The 6,000-nt window shown below is 40.2% G+C and overlaps 1 long non-coding RNA gene across 1 annotated transcript in view; it reads right to left on the reverse strand.

Annotated features, from left to right (window-relative positions):
- Positions 1-5,707, reverse strand: part of LOC130142069 (uncharacterized) — a 28,827-nt gene extending 23,120 nt beyond the window's left edge. The window contains exons 1-2 of the long non-coding RNA XR_008819285.1: positions 5,560-5,707; positions 2,560-2,715 (exon numbers count right to left, since the gene is read on the reverse strand). This is a non-coding gene — a long non-coding RNA (uncharacterized LOC130142069). The remainder of the gene's footprint in view (positions 1-2,559; positions 2,716-5,559) is intronic.
- Positions 5,708-6,000: the final 293 nt, after the last annotated feature.

Here is a 6,000-nt window from a genome sequence, read left to right on the forward strand (position 1 = left end):
CCCTTGCTGCCGAGAAGATGGTACACCCCGTGGCTCAAAGCAACCGAGTCGACGGGCGAGGCAGAGGAGAAACAAACCGTGGAGAAAAGAGCCAGAAAAATGGGATGCAAAAGCAGCCATGGCCGAACTTCCCCAGGACTGGTAAAAATATACTTAAATTGGCAAAATTAACAAACACCCTTTTTCCTGGTATACCGTTAATTGTGCTATTGATAATAACCCAGGCAAAAGGGGGAAACCCACATGAACCATTTAAGTGGGAACTAATATCTTGGGAAGGAACGAAAACAATAGCCACTTTTAGCAACCCAGGGCCACCTGAATTCGTAGTGAAACTTTGTGATTTAGTACCAATACCTTGTGAAAAAGGACCTCCATTTTATTTATGCCCGGCCTCTGGACAGCCTTACTGTAATTATCCTGGACACTATTATTGTGGTTATTGGGGATGTGAGACAATAGCCTCGGGCTGGACAGTAAAGGCTCCTGATAAATATATAAAAGCAACCTGGACTCCTAACGGATGTGTACCTGAACAAACGGGTGTAGATCTTACAGGTCTGCGCGACGTGGATTATGTAGCTCCACGTAACAAGAAAGTCTGTACCCACATCAAATTTCAAGTATTGCATCCCCTAGAAGACGAGTGGTTAGTAAGACGAACATGGGGAATACGTGTCTATGCAGGAATTCCTAAAGATTGGGGAGGGCACTTTCTCATAAGAAAAATTAAAATACCATATGATTCACTCCCTGTTGGGCCGAATAAAGTATTGAATTCACCCACTTTCCCTAAGAAAAAGATTGTCCCCACAAGTGTTACAACCACTCGTCCAAACTCCCTATCAGTAACAGATAGAACAAGTAATGACACGGTGACTGAGTCCTCTTTAGTTAGGGATTCAGGAGTGTCAGAGTCTAAAGACCCCTTATGGGATTTAATGCAAGCCTCTTATCGTACCCTTAATGAAAGCAAACCAAATTTAACTAAGGAATGCTGGTTATGTTACAATGTTAGACCACCATATTTTGAGGCAATCGGAATACCAGATAGGATTCAATGGTCTAGTGGTTCAAACCCACAAGAATGCCCATGGGATGACCAGAAGAACCATACGCAAGGAATTACTATTCAATTGGTAACAGGTCAAGGAAAATGTATACATACAGTGCCCGAAAAATATCAGCCCTTGTGTAATCAAACAATCACTAAAGCTAACATAAAGAAACATAAGAATCAAGCTGACAAATGGGCTATCCCGACACCAGGAGCTAAATGGGTTTGTTCAGACATCGGAGTAACGCCTTGCCTATCCCTAAACGTGTTTAATCAATCTCAGTTTTGTGTACAGGTGATTATTGTTCCTTGTCTGATCTATCACACCTCTGAGGAGGTGTTACGCCACTTTGAAGGAGACCTGAATAGACAAAAATGAGAGCCAATTACAGTGGTAACCCTAGCTACACTGCTGATAGCGGGCGGAGTTGGAGCAGGTACAGGCATAGCCTCCCTAGTAAAAGGTCAGGAATTACAAAGTTTGCAGATGGCTGTAGATGAGGATTTAGCAAAAATAGAACAATCTATCCAAAATTTAGCCACTTCAGTAAAGTCTCTATCAGAAGTAGTGCTGCAAAATAGAAGAGGATTAGATCTATTGTTCTTAAAGGAAGGAGGGTTATGTGTAGCTCTCAATGAAGAATGTTGTTCTTTTGCTGACCATACAGGAGTAGTCCAGGACACCATGTCTGAACTCCGGAAAAGGTTAGATCAACGTAAGGAAGATCGTGAGGCGGGCAGGTCATGGTATGAAAACTGGTTTAATATCTCACCTTGGCTAACCACTTTGTTGTCTGCTTTAGCAGGACCACTTATTATGTTGATTCTGGGACTTATATTTGGGCCTTGTATATTACGCTATATTTTACACTTTATTAGAGAACGGTTTGACATAGCTCAATTGCTTATTTTAACTACGAGGTCTAGGGCAAAATATAAGAGTGTATCTATTAATGAGGATGAAGATTGTTGCGAATGCGTTATGCCACGTGAAAACTATGCCTATTGTAATTGTGAGGTATTACCTTGTGAGTGTTATGATAAATGTTGGGATTGTGGAAAAAGGTTTGTTCGCAGTGCCGAGAATGAAAGCAACGTCTAATAAACAATAATAGGATAAAAAGAAAAAGGGGGGATTGTAAGAAACTATGGACTAGGGTATTGTTTATTAAGATTTATGTTAAGCCCAATGTAAAGATTAGGCAACAAAAGATAAGATAACCGCCAGGTGTCCAGGATGCCGCTTGTGAAAGAGAAGATAACTGCCAGGTGTCCAGGATGCCGCTTGTGCATATGAATGAAGGGTCAACACCTCCACTACTTCATGAACACGAAAGTAAAAAAAAAAGTATAAAAAGGGACTGTTTGAACTGCTCAGTACAGCAGTTGGCGGAGCGCAGACTCCCCTGCCGTCCAGCGCTGTCTTTGCTCATATTCTACTTGCTGTAATTAATAAAAATTTTAATTGGATTATGATCCATTGTGGTCTCAATTTATAACACCAGTAAGTTCATTTTCTGGGTCTTGGCATCAGGTACAGTATTTCTGGGTACAAATCACGTGGTTCCTGCAGAGACAGTTCAGATGTGAAGGCTGTAGAGGAAAATGTCATCAGTTTCAGGCTCCTCACAAGTCGCCATAAGTGAAAGAACTGGAGGCTTTGGAAAAAAAAAAAGAAAAATTACTTGCAGTCTGGGAGATTTCCTGGCATTGGTGGAAAAGCCTTCGCTTCGGGCCATTGTAGACCAATAAACAGTTCATTTTTTCATTGTTCTAATTAATTTAATTAAGTTAACTTCCAAGGTGTGTTAAGAAGCAATGCCTTGGGTGATTAACTGTTCCCATATCAAGGTGTTTTCACAAACACAATTACCTTGATTAGTGTACACATTATTATGTAATTAAATACCTCACACAGAGGAATTTATTAGTGCCTCCTTGTCTCCTAACAAATAAAGCAGCCCTTGAAATTCTCTCGAAAAGAGCTCTCCTAAGCTAGGTGAGAAGGACAAGCAGGAATGTGTGGAGAGAAAGATAATCATGGATTCATCGTGCAAGCAAGTCCCTCATTGTCTCAGCAAGACTCTGCTTCTCTGTTGTTGTGAGGACTGTGAATGTCTGCCTGGGTCCCCTGGAAACTTGCTGGATAATTAAACCACTTCTTAAAGATCTAATGTGCATTTCTTTGGCCAGCAGAACCTCCTGATAGCTTGCCTATCATCACTGTCCCAGTTCTGTGGGACAAATTTTCTCTTCAAAACTTAGTGCAGCCAAATGGAAAACCTTAATTTAAAACATACGCTTCAGAACATTTCGAATCTGAAAAAAAAATTCTTACAAAGGTGACTCAGTGTTTAAGAGCACTTGCTATGGGGCTTAGTAAAAGGAGTGAAATGGGCCGTTTCATTGAGTTTCATTGAGAGTTTGCTCCTACTTTGTCTCATTTGTAGCCTGTAGTTACTGTAACTACAGTTCTGCACTTAAGCATGTGCTTAAATATTTTGTTGAACCGAGGCTAAGGTTACTCCCATTGGCTTCAGCAAAGATTAGTGCATGAACCTGAGATTAGTCTTTGACCTATCTGTAGACTGTACCTGCTATTTTATTAGGCATGACCAAAATATTTCAGCATTCTCTGTTGGGTTTGTCAGTAGATCATAAATTGCACTCACCATCTGATGAAGCAATAAGATTTGCTTTATGCCTCATTGGTCACTTTCCCAAGCATTAAAGCTTAGAATGAACAAAACTCAGCTGGTTTGAAGGTTCGGGTTAGAGCCTTGTCAAAACTTCATATAAATTTATTTTGAAACTCATGTCTGTAAAGATAAACCAGAATTTTTCATTAAACTCTGGTATTACTAATTATTTATTCCAGATCAGCAAAGCAGATGGAACAAAAATTCTTCTAGGCCAGTGAGATGTGATTATAAATTCCCTGTAGACCAGGAATTTAGTGCTGGAATAACAAGGTGCAAATTCACCATCGTTGCCCCAGTTTATCTGTGAGAAGGGAATTTCAGACCTATAAGAACATCCCAAACAATTTTTGCATACTAAGAAACTCCCACTTAAGTTAATTTTGAAGGCCATATTGCTGCCATTATATTGCTTAGATGAATTTCAGCTAGAGTGAATGTGATCTCTTTAATCTCACCACCACCACCCCAAAAAAAGATTCTAGCTCCACTTCACTGTATCTTACCCTGTTAAATGACAGCAACAGAATCTGGGTTCTTTCCAATGGTTAAACACTCAAACTGATTATTATTGATTTTACTTATTCCCCATAATTCCTTTAAATATTAAAAGGGAAAAATAAAGGGGGGGGGGAGAGGGAAGAAAAGAAAGGAAAAGAGAGGGATAGAGAGAAGAAAATAAACAGATTTTCCACTTTGTGGAAAATGGAAGAAAGTTAAGAAATGAGGAACAGGGTTAGACATCTGTCCAACTCTCCAGGAAGTGGAGGAAAGAACAATTTGGATGACAGTCTAAAAAAACTTTAGATTGCTTTGTAGTTCCAGCAGTGTTTGAAGTTGTCAAGACCTCTGATCCCTCCCACATCCTCTTACACAACCTGCTTCTAAACACACGAATTTGCCAGTCTTGATTACACAGTAACTCAAGTGTAGGCACTGCCATTTTATGACCTAATGCAGGTTGTGCTTGAAAGACGTCAGCCATTCTTCCCCTCCATCCCCATTCCTGACCTCATGTCCGATTTAGCACGTTGGTGACTACAAAGTGAGTCTCATCAGTTTGCTTCTCTGACTGAAAATCAAACATTTAGGGCTTTGGAATTTTTTTTTTTCCCTGACTTCATTTTCAACTAGAGCATTGAATTACATCATCCCACTGCATGGTTGCATAATTTCTGGAACTCATGTAAGGTAGCAGCAGGAGATCACAGTCAGGAGCAGGGGATGGTTGAGATGATAAACCTTTTCACCTGTAGCACAATGTTAGATCAGTTCAGGCCAAGTGGAAAGCCACATGTGAGGAGAGGAATGTAACCTCCTGAAGCACTGCATGCACTGGTGACTGAGACCTGTTTTCGTGGTGCAGGAGATGTGAGTCCCTACTCCCCACAGCATGGAAGGAACATTGAAGCCTTTTGTCTTCCATTTTTTGGAAAAGTGCTCTCCCTAGCAGGTTTTGAGTACCAGCTCTGCTTCTAACAAGAAAAATGTGATGCAGATTCCTAATTATTGGAGCATTTCTAAGCTCCAAACACCATCTTTCAAGAGGTCCCAAATTATAATAAGGACCTATGCAGAAGAGAACACTGTAAATGCACTCCTCTCTTTCACACATAATTAGCTAGTTACACATTCTGGTGCTTGGGAGCTGACTACTCTGACTCCCTGTCTAGGATTAAGAATAATTTAAGGGGAGAAAAAAAGAAGAAATAATAATAAAAATTTTTCCCCTTGTCAATGATTACAGCAACTATGCTCCTGAGTCAGCAATCCAAATTCCTTGAATTCAGTGGGCTTACTTACCTTGCTGTTTTTCAAGACATTTTGGCTCAGAAAAAAAAAAGAGAAAGGAAAAAAAAGAAAAGGAAGGAAATTATCAAATCTAAAAGTTAAAGTATAAGCTTTAAGCAGGCAGGGCGCAGCTTTCATTCTCTGGTTAATATAGGTCCTGGCTGCAATGATGTCGTAGTCTGGAATGATACCTTTCAGTTGCCATTGGAATACAAATAATAAGGCTTACTGATTAACCTGCCTGCTGACAGGCACAAAAAGCCTGACTGAGTTAAAAGCACTCCAAAGCTTTTAACAGCCCTCCTTGTGTGCCTACCATTCCACTTTCTCAAATCACATGCACAAAAGGCAATATGGGAACAAACAGGATCTTGTTTTCCATTCAGCTCTTAGAGTGTAATATACTACTGGGAAAACAAGTATTAGGATACTCTAACATACAAGCATCACCAC

The sequence above is a fragment of the Falco biarmicus genome, chromosome W (genome assembly GCF_023638135.1).
Source record: "Falco biarmicus isolate bFalBia1 chromosome W, bFalBia1.pri, whole genome shotgun sequence".
Lineage (NCBI taxonomy): Eukaryota > Metazoa > Chordata > Aves > Falconiformes > Falconidae > Falco > Falco biarmicus.